The sequence below is a fragment of the Geotrypetes seraphini genome, chromosome 3 (assembly GCF_902459505.1).
Source record: "Geotrypetes seraphini chromosome 3, aGeoSer1.1, whole genome shotgun sequence".
NCBI classification, from domain to species: domain Eukaryota; kingdom Metazoa; phylum Chordata; class Amphibia; order Gymnophiona; family Dermophiidae; genus Geotrypetes; species Geotrypetes seraphini.
The window spans coordinates 227,638,135-227,653,128 of record NC_047086.1 but is presented as its reverse complement, the minus strand read 5'-3'; the positions used below and the strand labels follow the sequence as shown (position 1 = coordinate 227,653,128).

The window sequence follows — 14,994 nt, the reverse complement described above, 5'->3', positions numbered from 1 at the left end:
TTTTCATAATCTATGTACCGTACAGGATCCGCTACATACAAATTCAGCTTAAGAATGGTTTAAAAAACAGAACTCGTTCTTAACCTGGGGACTTCCTGTATGTGAAATTGGGTAGGCCACACCGAGTCAGATGAAGGTCCATCAAGTCCAGCATCCATCATGTCCAGAAATAAGTGGTGGCTTTACCAAATCTATCTAAATTTTTTTCAAGATATTATTTTAAATGAGGAGTGGAAAGTTTCTACACACAAGCAGTGATTTTCTAGTGAACTCCTAGTATGAATGATAAATTTTCATGGTGGATATCCTGAAAAACTGCCTGGTTGTATGTCCCCCGAAGCCTTGGCTTAGAAACACTGCCCTATTTAACTATTGCTTGCTTATGATTTTTTTTTTTTTTTTAAATTATAATATCTCCCCTCTCGTCTTTTCTAAGCTGAAGAACCTTGTTCCGGCTTTATTAATTTTTTTTTTGTTTTTGTTTCAATAAATTTTTATTAAAACTTTGGTGTAATAATGTAAAAGCGACATGAACACAAAAGCACTATTTGTACAAAGGAATATCAGATCCCACCATAAAGTTTATTCCTCCATCCCTCCTTATTCCCAAACGCCCTTCTCATTAGCCACATATCTGGTCAGCTAGTGGTTTCTTCAAGCCAACCTGCTAACATCAGCATTACCTATCTTACTCCTTCTCCCCACCCTCAGCAATAACTCCAGATTAGTCTATTCCTCCGTAGCAGGGTCAAACCTCATTTTCTATCAGGCTTCTGAAGTTCCACTATCCCTGATAAGCATAGAAAACAGTTTTCCAAAGTTGGGATCAACTGCCTGTTTCTAATGAGCAGCAATCTCGCATCAAGCTGCTGAAAGGCACATCCATTTAATTCTCTATTGCCATTTTTGGTCTCTTCTAATGCCAAAAAGCAATATTTCAGGCAGGTTTGTACAGGGACTCCTAAAGCCTCATATAGTTTCTGAAGAACAATCACCCAAAATATTGGATTAGTATGTCTAACAAATAAGTTCCTTTTTCCAATTCTCATATCCTTGTCAGACACCATGGCAAGATACGTAGCCTTTAGTCTGGTAGTGGTCAATACCGGTGAGAAATTCTTGTATGCGTTTTCTTTCACACACTTTGATGCTGTTTGTGTTGCTTTAAAAGTAGTTTTCCATGCCCCCATACTGAATTCTTCCTCCAAATTTTTCCCACCACGCTATAAAATTATATCGCTTAAACTCATAACCTCTTTAAAAATAAATGTATAGATAATTGTTGTTTAAATGCCCCCAATATTAACCATAAATTCTCTGTTTCACATTATCAGGGTTATTGCGCAACCACCACCCTCGTACCCCATATAATGTTTAACTTGAAATAAGGGGGGAAATCCCTTGATTCCAAGTAAAACTTATTAAATTTCTCAAAGGATACAAGCCAAATATCAAAAAGCTACCTAAATCATATTGGTCCTCTTTAGTTCCATCTAACTAAAGAACCTCTACCCTGACTCTCCCTCCAAAAAAAAGTAAGCTCAAACCGGGTACAAGTGAGGATATTCTAGATTGCTGACCCAGCCTTTGTAAGGGCGTTCATCCCCTTTTATCTTATTTTCCTTTTGTGAACCTTAACTAATTCTAATTTCCTTTTTGAGAAGGAGTACTCGGAACCACACACAATATGCAATGTGCTGTCACAAATTGAATCCTTGCAATGGATAGTTTGTTCTGTTCTTAATTGCATTTCAAATAATTCCTATTTGTTTTTTGTTTTTATTTGTTTTGGTTTTTTTGTGGTGAGGGGGTTGTGTTAAAAATTTCAATGACTCCAAGATCCTTTTCTGTTGCAAAGAAACAGGATTCTGTACTAAAGCCATTCCTTTCCTTAGTCGCAAACTTTGCAGAAGGGTGTCACTCAAAAGTTCCGACTCCTCCCCTTAACCCTGGAGAACAGTTCCCTCTTCAGTTTTTTCCTTCTGTCCCTGTTTTCCCCATGGCTTTGGTGCTCGTAGGTCCCCTTCTTGGGCTTACAATGCTGGGGAAAGTATGGGTGGACTGTTCCTTGTAAGCCAATCTTTCTAAGTACTTGTGAAGCCAGCCTGCTTTGAATCACTTCAGGAGCTCAGGGTCCGTTCCCCTGGGAGCATACTTGCCTGCTGATATATCAAAGGCCTGAGCGCAGGCTGTGGGGCCCCTGTATAACAACCCTCTGGGTATCAGGGAGCTGACTGCAAATTTTTTCCCCGATGCAACGCATGGATTTTCTGGGGTGGGAATTTTTGTTTGGAAGTCCGCCCATCCGGCAGCCAGAAGATTTCCAGTGGTGGACTTGTTCCTGGCACTTTGAAGCAGAAATTATTTCACTGCAGGTAGGCTGCTACAAGCTCAAAGGCACTAGAGAGTTGCGCAGGGACAGAAATCCTATCCGTCCCCACCCATCCCCGCAAGGAATTACCTCCATCCCCGCCCGTCCCAATAAAAAGCAGCAATTATTTCTGACAGGATCATCATTCCACTGTTTCTTTTGTGTTTGCGCTGCTGTTTTCCTTGTGGAATCTCTTTGGTGGAACCCTTTTTTTGTTTTCTGTTCAGGTAATTAACTTATAAACCCCCTCTTTTAATAAGGCTGACATGTCCATTATATTATATGGATGAACCCTGCTTCCAAAGCCTTCCATCCACGTTGGCTAGAGGGTGGTCCCCGTGGGAGTCCTGTGGGCCAGAGGGGGGTCCCCGTGGGTTAGGGGGGATTCCTGTGGGACCCGCGGGATTCCCGCAATCCCCGTTCCCATGCAGACCTGTAATAGGCACCAGAAGTCACAGTGAGTACTCCCATTATTCCCTATGGGGAAAGTGGGAAGGAGGGATGGGGGCGGGGTACAAAATAGGCAGATTTGAGTGTTTCTGGGATTAGGGTTAGGTTCAAAACTCCACTACCCTTGAAACATCAAAAAATTGCACACAGCTGTTATTTAAGAGTATTTAAGTTTGACTTTCAACGCTGGTGTTGATTTGAGTGCATTTTAGGAGTGACATAAATCTTTCAACATTATGATATTTGATGAGCAATAGAAGTTTGGCTCTCGAAAGAGATCAAGATGGCGGCGAAGACGGACGCCTGAACGGGAGTAGCGCTCCGATTCGATAGTGAACAGCGCTGTATATTTTCTTTCCCCTAACGAAATGGGGAAAAGAAAAGGGATCTCTCGCCCTAACCCTCCGGCGCTTGGGACCCCACAGCGTCTGGTTCAAACTACGATAACGACTGCTTTTTCCCGTCCATCTGAAGGAACCCTTCCTACCTCGGGAGTGAGCCCGGATTCATCGGGGGAACTCGGCGCAGGAGCTGCACGGGCGATACTGAGCCCGGAGCAGAGGTCGGTCCCTCCCCAACTCGGAAGTACTTAGATGCAGGGAGACACAGGAGTTCAGCTGCCCGAAGAGGAAGGGCTGTGCTCCAGTGAAGGAGGGATACCAGCACGGGAGATTCAGGAGGAAGGTGCAGGTGGAATATGTCAGCTATCTCCCAGCACTATGGAAGGAGAGGTGAGAGGTGCTCCGAGAGAGAATGCCATCTGTTTTGGGGAATTAAAAAGACCGCAGAAAATAGATATGGAGGCGCTCTGGCAGGCCATATCTATCATGGACGCCAACCTTAAGTTGAGTCTTTCTGTTATCAAATCTGACTATGGGACTATTTACTCCAAAGTAGAACAGCAAGGAGTGTCTCTGTCTGATTTAACTAAAAAATTGGAGGAACAAGAAGAAAATTTAAAGGAAATTAAAACTGTACAAATGGAAATGGTTAAAGAAAGATCATTTATTTCCCGTAAGTTGGAGAACTTTGAAAATTCTTTGAGGAAGAACAATTTAAGACTTTTGAATTTTCCTAAATGTCCCGTCATTTCACCTGTTGAGATGGCGAGAAAATATTTTCAAGAGGTTCTTTCCATTCCATTGGAAAATTTACCTCCAATTGTGAGGGCTTATTATCTGACCTTAAAGAAACCTCAAGGAGAATCTACAGCTGTTGAAGATCCGAAAGAAAATTTGGACATGAATTTGTCTTCATTTCTAGAAAGTTCCCTTGAGGTGGTAACTGACAGAACTACTTTGTTGCTGACATTGGCTTTGGAAAGTGATAGGGAATATATTCTTCGTTTGTATTTCCGACATATTAATGATAAGTTTTTGGGCTCTAATGTGAGAATTTTTCCAGATTTGGCTCAGAAAACCCAGAAGTGAAGGAAAGAATTCTTGGCCCTAAGGCCAAGAGTCCTAGCTCTTGGGGCTACTTTTTTGGTTAAATTTCCAGCAAAATGTTATATTACCTATCAGAGTAAGAATTTTCTTTTTTTTGAGCCCAAACAGCTTTTAGATTTTATTGGACCAAAAGAAAGGTTGGAATCTTAGTCCAATGATAAATGACCTACCATCTGGCTGTAGTTAGGGTTACCTAGGCTGTTACTTTAGTAAGAGTTATATTTCTAATTTTGAAAATTTCCTATCTTGATCTCTAAAATTGTGGACTAAATATTAGTTAATGTTTCCATTACATCTGATTGTATAATTAGGTGATTTCTTTTTGTTTGCTTGCTTGATTGTTTCCGATCTTTTTCAAGTTATGTATGCTTGATTAAATTTAAAAGGTTATAAATAAAAAATGAAAAAAAAAAAAAGAAGTTTGGCTCTCAAACGTGGTTTGAATGTATTTCAATATTTAAATTTATTAATAAGATATTTCATATCTGCACATTTAAAATAAAGAAAAAGATTGTAGGAACATATGGAGGAGGGTTTTTTTAATGCCGATGAGGTATCTGTGATTGAAGCCTGGGTGTATGCTGAAGAGCATCTGCAGGCGTGAGTCTGAGGCTTTTTCCTCCCCCTTTGAGATCCTAACATTTTTTTAAAAGATTTTTTGAATATTCATTCCAATAATGAGTTGTGAGCCAAAAAGGGTTTAAATATAACAATTAAATATAAATTACTCCTTATGCAGGAATGGAATTTTTTTATATTTCAAGGGTAGTGAAATTTTGAATAATTTGTCTCTGGAGTTTTGAATAATTTGTCCCTTGAGTTTCTGAATGTGGAGTGTTTCACTAGGTTAGGGTTAAGTTCCCCAATCGCAAAAAAATAATATATACAGAATATTGAGAAAACCTCATATATTACCAAAACTCTACTTCCCAGTCAGATTTCTACTTCAAAAAATATGATTCTTATCGCTTGCTTCACAAGAATTTTTTTCTCCAATGAAAGACCAAAATCATTAAATGGATTTCTTATTCACTCTTAAGAACATAAGAATTGCTGCTGCTGGGTCAGACCAGTGGTCCATCGTACCCAGCAGTCCACTCACGCGGAGGCCCCCAGGTCAAAGACCAATGCTCTAAATGAGTCCAGCCTCACCTGTGTACGTTCCAGTTTAGCAGGAACTTGTTCAACTTTGTCTTGAATCCCTGGAGGTTGTTTTCCCCTATAACAGACTCCAGAAAAGCTTTTCAGTTTTCTACCACTCTCTGGGTGAAGAAGAACTTCCTTATGTTTTTACGGAATCTATCTGATTTAATTTCTTATTTTAATTTAATTTTTCTCTTTATAATATTTGCTCTTTTTCTTCTTATTCTATCATGTCTTTTGCTAAAAGGAGGAAAAGCCTCAGATCCTTGTATGCCACCAGTTAATAAACTTGCAGGCAATACTTGAAAGGGAAAATACCTCATTGGCTTAAAAAACCATTTGGGGGTAGTGGAGGTTTTTTAAGCCTATGAGGTATTCGGCTAGACAAATGATGGTTCTTTTAGGTTACATGGCCTCCACAGTCCACGTGACTCCTTTGGCGAGGCTTCATCTCAGGATGCATCAATGGGCTCTAGCTTTGCAGTGGTCTCAAGAGACCAATCCACTCTCGCAGCACATTTCTGTCACTTCATCTCTTCGACGGTTGTTTCAGTGGTGGATGATCTCATCCAATCTATCCAGAGGTCTTCTCTTCCACTCACCTCCTCCTCAAAAGACTCTGATGACGGATGTGTCACCTTATACTTGGGGGCTCATCTGGATGGCCTTCAAACTCAAGTTCATTGGACATCCACAGAATGACAGTTTCATCTCAATCTCCTGGAGCTCAGAGCAATTTATTATGCCCTCAAAGCTTTTCAGCATCTCATAGTAAATCAAGTTGTCATGTACTATATCAGCAAGCAAGGAGGAATAGGTTCCCTTCTCTGTCAGGAGGCTCAGAAGATCTGGCTTTGGGCGACTGCTCGAAACATCTTCTTCAAGGCAGTTTACATTCAGGGGGAACAGAATTTCTTGGCAGCCAAGCTCAGCAGAATTCTTCAACTTCACGAATGGATGCTCAGTTTTGCAGCTCTCCATCCCATCTTTTCTCAATGGGGAACTCCTCAAGTAGATTTATTTGTGTCTCCCCACAACAAGTTGCCCCAATTTTGCTCCAAGCTGTACTCTCCCCATTGTCTGGAGGCGGATGCATTTCTTGTGAACTGGACACACAAGTTTCTCTATGCGTTTCCTCCCATTCCTCTCATTCAAAAGACTCTTGTCAAGGTCAAGCAGTAATCTGCCACCATGATTCTCATAGCTCCTAGGTGGCCCAGGCAAACTTGGTTCTCCCTTCTCCTGGATGAGCCAATTGATTGCCCAAGCCTATTCTTATCTTACATTTAGGAAATTACTGAAAACGTACCTATTTGATAAACAAGAATGTTGATATTTTAAGATGTTTTTTTTTATTAGGCTATGTATTTTTAATGAACTTTTTATTTGATGTATTTAATGGATGTTGTATTCATAGTAGCTGTGTTTTTTTGAAATTGTATTTTTTAACTGAAATGTCTCGGTTCCTTTGTTGTGAACCGCCTAGAACTGTTGGTGAGGGCGGTATATAAGAAAATAAATTATTATTATTATTACTTCAACTCAATATCAAGGAACCAGTACCTCTGTCAATGTTTCCATCGCTTCTCACGCAGAGTCAAGGATCTCTTCTGCATCCCAAACTGCAGGCTCTGCACCTGACAGCTTGGTATCTCTCAGGCTGAGTTCTGCTGATCTTGGTCTCTCTCAGCATGTTCAGTTAATATTAGAAGCTTCCAGAAAACCAGCCACTCAACAATGTTATCAACAAAAGTGGACACGCTTTTCTGCCTGGTGTCTTCCACATCACCATGATCCGAAATCCATTGCAGTTTCCTAGTTTTGGATTACCTTCTTCATTTATCTGACTCTGGTCTAAAATCTACATCTATCAGAGTCCATCTCAGTGCTATCACTGCCTTTCATCAACCAGTCGATGGTAAACCTCTCACTGCTCACACTTTGGTTTCCAGATTCATTAAAGGACTTTTCAATGTTAAATCGCCTCCAGTGGCATGGGATCTCAATGTAGTTCTTACTAAGTTGATGAAGCCTCCATTGGAACCAATGTCTACGTCTCATCTCGAGTACATTACATGAAAAGTTGTTTTCCTCATCTCTCTCACTTCTGCCAGAAGAGTGAGTGAACTTCAAACACTAGTGGCAGATCCACCATTTACAGTGTTCCACCATGACAAGTTTGTACTTCGAACCCATCCGAAGTTCTTACGAAAAGTTGTCACTGAATTTCATCTCAATCAATCGATTGTATTTCCAGTATTTTTTCCTAAGCCTCATTCTCTCCAGGAGGAACGGCTCTTCACACTCTGGATTGCAAACAGGCTTTGGCCTATTACCTCGACAGAACAAAGCCGCATAGGACATCCCCTCAACTTTTCATCTTCTTTGATCCTTAACAAGTTGAGGCATCCTGTTTCGAAGAGAATGATTTCCAACTGGTTGGCTGCTTGCATATCATTCTGTTATGCTTAGGTTGGGCTGCAGCTGGAGAGTCGGGTCACAGCCCATAAAGTTAGAGCTATGGCAGCTTCAGTAGCTTTCATCCGTTCTACTCCTATTGATGAAATCTGCGAAGCTGCTACTTGGTCCTCGGTTCATACATTCACCTCACATTATTGTCTGGAATCTTTTTCCAGATGGGATGGGCACTTCGGCCAGTCAGTATTACAAAATTTATTTTCCTAAAAAGACCAACACTCCCATCATCCCATTCTGGTTAGCTTGGAGGTCACCCACATGTGAGAATATGCTGCCTGATTATCTGAGATAAAGCACAGTTACTTATCGTAACAGGTGTTATTCAGGGATAGCAGGCAGATATTCTCACAACCCACCCACCACCCCTGGTTGGCTTCTTAGCTGGCTTACTGAACTGAGGAGTGCGGGAAGGCACTCTGGCTGTCGCAAACTTTCTAAGTTTCTTAAAGTGGCAATGCACTTTTAAAGTGTCCATATGGATGACGTCACCCACATGTGAAAATATCTGCCTGTTCTATCTATCTATCTATCTATATATATTTATGTGTTTGTGTGTGTATATAATAGTATGAAAGAACCGACGTTTCAGCCATCATGCTGTGGTTTTCTTCAGGTTATGCTGTGAGGTCTGCAGTGCGTCTTATATAGTGGGTCCATGGACCTGATTAAGACTAGAGAATGACATGGAACAAATTTTTCCTCGTTCCCGCGGGAACTCATATTCCCGTCCCCGTGAGTTTTTTTCCTGCTCCCTGCCCCATTCTTGCAAGTTTCTTCCTAATCTGCACAAGCCACAGACACTTTAAAATTAGAAGTGTTTGAGGCTTGAGTGGTTAAGGCAGAGCTTACAGGAATGAGGCAGGGATAGGGACAGCAACAAAACCCGCGGGGACGGGATGGGGAAATTGAGTTCCTGCGGGGATGGGGAAAAATTTGTCCCTGTGTCATTCTCTAATTAAGACCAGCGCAGTTTGTGGGTCAAGAAATTTGAATTTTGGGTGGGAAAATTCGTTGGAAATCCAAGTTTGAATGTTGAATATTGGCGGGGATGTTCGTGGACCCAATTTATTCAAACTTGGATTTCAAACAACCTTTCCTGCAAAAATTCAAATTCATAACTAACTGACTTCCCTGTTCTCAGTCAGGTCAGCCCAACAAACTTTCCCACCAAAAATTCAAATTTCTTGACCCACAAACTGCCCTGTTCTTAATGAGGTCCGTGGACCCACTATATGTATAAAGACACACTGCAAACCTCACAGCTTACTCTGAAGAAAGCCACAGCATAATGGCCGAAGAAAGCCACAGCATAATGCTACTCAGACATGGCAAGACCCGGAAAGCTGCTGCAATCAAAGTAAGAATGGGAGGTGACTCCTAACTCAGAACTTAGCATTTTTTATTTGTAGTTGAGATTATTTTTCCCTATGTGCCTCATTTTGCACTTGTCCACATTTAAATTTCATCTTCTATTTAGATGCTCAGTCTCCTAGTCTACAAGATCCCTTTGGAAACCCTAACAATCCCATGTTTTGTAATGGCTTTGAATAATTGTCATCTGCAGGTTTGCTCAACTCGCTCCTCTCATATCTCCAGATCTCTTATGAATGTTAAACAATAAAGGTTTCTTATTTGATTTCATATTGGAACTCTGAGATGAATACCATCTGGCCCAGGTAATTTGTTACTTTTAATGTTTTCTATTTACACTGGATTTACTGTAGTTGCTCTAAATCATTGTCAAGGAATGTTTCTGGTGTGGATATGACCCCAAGGTCCTACTTAGTAAAGATAGGCAAATAATTAATTTAGTGTTTCTACTATTTCCTTGGCTTCCCTGAGTCATTTAGCAGTCTAGCTGACTTCCAGATGGCCTTTTACTGTGAATATTCTTGGAAAAGTTGTTATTTTTTTTTCCTTCTTACACAAACTTCTCTTCAAAATATTTTTTGATTTACCTTATTTCTTTTTTCTATCTAACTTACTAGTACTTGTGCTCATCCCAGTTTGTTTTTTTATTGCTCAGTAGTGGTATATATCTTAAAATTGAGGGGAGTACCTCTGGTTACTTTTCCCAATGATTGAATTAGATACTCTCAAGGCCTAGATGCACCAAACGCTCTGATCATGTACCGATCGTCGCTAAACTAGTTTGACTGGTTTAGTGACTGACCAAATTTGCCAACCTGATGTTCAAAATGGCTTACCACATGGTTTTGCATACATTCCATGACTCTGGCATGCAAATGACTTCATTACTATTAAAATGGGGTCATTAATATTCAGATGAGTCATTCGATTGATGGCCATAACATCGCAAAGGCAAGTACCCGAGAAAAGCGACAGGTCTGCCATGTTTCTTTTTTGCACAATTTTTCTACCCCTATATAAAAAAAAAAGGTCAAGGCACGCTCCCCTCACCCCAACCACGCTGGAACAAAAATAGAGGCAAGAGGGATGTCTATTTCCTCCTACTACTGTGAACACTCCCCCCCCCCTTTGCCAGGACACCCATCCTTCAGCAGTAGGGATGCCCAAACCCTCCTGTCGCCCACGAACCCCCTTCTCTTCCACACCATCCTTAGAGAAAGAAATTGGCAGGAGGAATGCCCCCTCCCTCAGCCCCTCCCAGCTCCCCCCACATCCCTGTACCTCTGAATAAAGATGGCAGCAGGAGAGATGCCCACTCCAAAATGATGAGCCTTCCCGGTGCATCTTGGGATGCACAGGGAGGAGCCTAAGGTCCAGATTGGCTCAGACGCTTAAGGTCTCTCCTGCCTGGTGCATCCTGGGATACACTGGGGGGAGCCTAAGGCCCTGATTGACTCAGATGTCCAGGGCCCCATCCCTCCCTGCCTATTTATGTTTCTTCCAGGGGTTGTCGGTGGTGGTGGGGCTTCAACTCACCTTTTTTTTTAATGAGACAGATATTGTGCATGTTTAACACATGCATATCTGTGCCATTAAAAAAAAAGCCCCAAACAGCTGAGTGGCAGGAGCCTGCTTTAGGGCTTCACTTGCCACTCAGCTGTTCAGGCTGCCCTAACCAGTGTGAGAGCCAGTTTTTAAATGAGCGATCAGATGGAATTACAGCTGCCCGCCACAAAATTAATTTGCATGGGAAACCATTTGAACATTGATCACCGTTTAGAAATCATCCAAACAATTGTACCACAGCGACCTGCACAGTCTTAACAAACGTTTTTAGTGCATCTACCTCGAAGTTCAATAGGTGTAGAAAAAAAAGGAGACAGGGAAGAAAGATAAAGTAGAACTGCTGCAAAGTTATTCAAGTTTACATTTTGCAATTTATCAGTATTTTAAACTAATTGGCCTTATCTTTATAGCCAAGACGCATATTCATGACCATATGAAGTATTACTTGTAATGTTCTAATAGTTTTCATCCTGCCATAGGAGCAGTAATTGCATCTGAAAACATTTTAGAGAGCTATACGAGAATGGGAGCAGCGGGAATCCCGCAGAGGTCTCCGGGATCTTCTCCAAACTAGCAGGGATGGGAGTGGTTAATTCAAGGCTCCCATGGGTGTACTTACCTTCCTTTGGGTCCAGCCACACTTGCTCTCTTCAGGCCTACATGCTGCCGGCAAATAACCCAGAAGCCTTCCTTATGATGCGTTTTGCATTAGAGGGAAGCTCTGACAGAGACCCATTACAAAGTATGTATTCTTTCCAATTAATATTTCCAAATTAGTAGTGTCTGATTATTTGTAAATGGATCTCTACCAGAGCCTCTAATTCAGTAGCATAATTAAATAAAATAACTACTTCTGAAGTTTATGGGGACGAGTTTGATTCTAGTGGGAACAGATTTGATTTCTGTCTCCGTGTAACTCTGTAAAACATTGTTCATGCTTTATAATGTTTTACAATTCTCTGTTTTGATTAGTAGCTACCTCATATATCATTTTGCCTTCATATTGCAACATGATCTCCATTAACTGCCAGCAGGAGCATAGAGTCTTGAATTTCTCACATGCTTCACTGGATTTTCTAAGCAGGAAATTGCTCCAGATTAGATGTGAAATTAAGTTTAAAATGTTTGTTGTTGTTTTTTTTAAATACTTTGCTGCCTACCTGATTTAATTCTTCTGAAAAAGAGATTATGTACTTACTCTGGTAAGCACTTTTCCAGTAGATAGGTGAGACATTCTAGAATAGGGTTATTTCCCTTTAGCCACGTTCTGTTGCAGAAGGAATCCACTCCGGATTTTTCATTCTGCTTCTGTTATAGTTCAGTGGACTCTCTAACTCCACCTTCAGTTAGTAGCCAAGCACGTAAAGTAGAGGTCTGCATGGGAACAGGGATCGCGGGGATCCCCCCCCTCAGGTCTACAGGACTTCCACAGTGATGGACACTATTCCGAGTTTCCCACGAGGCCTCTTAAGGTTATCTTTAAGTTCGATCTCTCAAGCAACCAGTTGCTGATTGCCATACATCCACCAATCAGGGAGACAGGGCTGGAGCTTGATGGCCAAACAGGAGCACTTCCTTGTAGAAGGGCTCCTGATTGGTCATCAAGCTCCAGCTCTTTCTCTCAGATTGGTGGAGAGCTTTCCCAGTAACATAGTAAATGTCGGCAGATAAAGACCTGAACGGTCCATCCAGACTGCCCATTAGTTATACCCATTAAAAATGCATTATTAATTTAACTTGTCTCTTTGATATTTCTGGGTCATAGACTGTAAAGTCCACCTGGCATTGTCCTAGGTTCCAAATGCTGAAGTTGCCATCCAAGCTCACTCCAGCCTATCCAACCATCCTGTTTGCAGGATATCTACCATAAAGTCTGGCCAGTAACAATCTCATGTTCCAAGTTAGTGGAGTTTCCATTGATGCCCTCCTCGCCCCCTAGCGAGTTTGTCCCGTACCGGCCTTAGCTCTTTAAATTACATTTAGTTTTCTAATTAGAGATTCTCTGTTTATCCCATGCTTTTTTGAATTCCATCACCATTTTCCTCTCCACCACTTCCCTTAAGAGGGCATTCCAGGCATCTACCACCCTCTCCTTGAAAAAGAATGTCCTAACATTGCTCCTGAGTCTTCCTTCCCGCAACCTCAAATTATGCCCTCTAGTTTTACCATTTTCTCTTCTCTGGAAAAGATTTGGTTCTATATTAATACCTTTCAAGTATTTAAATGTCAGTATCATATCTCCCCTGTCCCTCCTCTCCTCCAGGGTATACATTTTTAGGTCTTCCAGTCTCTTCTCATACTTCTTTTGGTTCAAACCTTTTACCATTTTTGTCATCTTCCTTTGGTTCAAACCTTTTACCATTTTCGTCATCTTCCTCTGGACCGCTTCAAGTCTTTTTATATCCTTCACCAGATATGGCGTCCAAAACTGAACACAATACTCCAAGTGTGGTATATATGGAAAACAGGAGAGGGCCCAGGACAGAGTCTTGGGGTATGCCAATAGACAGCAGGATGGCAGCGAAGGAGGATCCACCGTAACATACGCTGAAGGTATGATGAGAGAGATAGGAAGAATACCAGGAGAGAGCAGAACCTTGGAATCCCAACGAGGACAACATGTCGAGGAGGATCAACAGTGTCGAAGGCAGCAGACAGATCGAGAAAAATGAGGATAGAGTCCATTGGATTTGGTCAGGAGCAGGTTGTTGAAGACTTTAGCAAGGGCAGTTTCTGTAGAGTGGAGAGGGCGAAATCCCAATTGAAGCGGGTCAAGAATATCATGAGAAGAAAGGAAGTCCAGGCAATGGCGGTGAACAGTGCATTTGAGTAGTTTGGATAGGAAGGGGAGGAAGGAGATAGGGCGGTAGTTGGAGGGGGATGTAAAGTCTAGCAAGGACTTTTTAAGGAGGGGGGGTATAACTACATCATGTTTGAAGACATCAGAAACTAGCAGTGGAGAGCAAAAGGTTGAGGATGTGGCAGATGGGAGCGATTACAGCAGGAGCGATGGATCCGAGTAGGCAGGTAGGAATCGGATTAGAGGAGCAGGTGGTGGGTTTGGAGGAAGAGAGAAGGTGAGCATTTTCCTCTTCCGTAACTTTAAAAAAAAAAAATCTTTATTAAATTTTCAATGCTAATACAAAGTGCATAAAATTACACATACATTAATAATGAGAATCAGTACTTACAATCAATCAATCAATCACAATACAAGATGAATTCCCCCCCCTTTCCAGTACATCCAATAAAGGAATCAAACAAAAGAGATATCCCCCCTCCAACCCCCCCCCCCACCCTTCCCTAGATGTGTGTGTAAAACAACAGGAAATTAAAGGTAAGAGACAACTATACCAAAGTAACAAAAGTCATTAATGGACCCCAAATTAATCTGAATGAATTACTACATACCAACATATCTGAGTTCATTTTCTCATATTTATAACATAAGCATAAATTCACCCACCAAAAGGAAAAATTAAGCCGATCACAGCTTTTCCAATTCTGAGTAACCATTTGCATGACAATCCCAGTCATAATAATGTAAAGCCTGCTTTTATACCGATCCAATGGGGATTTAGTATGCAACAATATCCCACAGATTACTACATCATAGGTTAATGGAATGGTAGGCAGGACCCAGCAGAGAACAAGGCCTGAAGCCGGCAACAGCAGCGAATTGTAAACGCTGCTGCTGCCTGAAGAAGGTAATGGAGCACCGAGGCAGACTGCTTCTCCCCCCTCCCAGTCGAACCCCCGCTGACCCTCCTATCTCTCCCCCACCCCAAGTGAACCTTTCCGACCCTCCCAGCGAAAGCAGCAAACCTCCCTCCAGTAGCGTCGGCTTTCTCTTCCCTCTGCCGCATCACTGATGACGTCATCAGTGACGCGGCAGAGGGAGGAGAAAGCCGCGAAGGAGGTTTGCTGCTCTCGCTGGGAGGGTCGGAAAGGTTCACGGAGGGGGGGAGATAGGAGGGTCAGTGGGGGTTCGGCTGGGAGGGGGGAGAAGCGGTCTGCCTCGTGCTCCATTACCTTCTTCAGGCAGCAGCAGCATTTACAATTCGCTGTTGTTGCCGGCTTCAGGCCTTGTTCTCTGCTGGGTCCTGCCTACTTCCTGTTTTCATGAAGACAGGACCCGACAGAGAGGAAGGCCTGAAGCGGGCAACA

At 42.0% G+C, this 14,994-nt stretch overlaps 1 protein-coding gene across 3 annotated transcripts in view; it reads left to right on the top strand.

Moving 5' to 3' along the window:
- Positions 1 to 14,994, top strand: part of SARNP (SAP domain containing ribonucleoprotein) — a 313,723-nt gene that overhangs the window by 201,887 nt on the left and 96,842 nt on the right. Inside the window, exon 10 of one of the 3 annotated variants that reach the window (XR_004538626.1) lies at positions 9,455 to 9,566. The exons of the other annotated variants lie outside the window; for them this stretch is intronic. The gene's annotated coding sequence lies outside the window, so the exon portion shown is untranslated. The remainder of the gene's footprint in view (positions 1 to 9,454; positions 9,567 to 14,994) is intronic. 3 annotated transcript variants of the gene reach the window in all.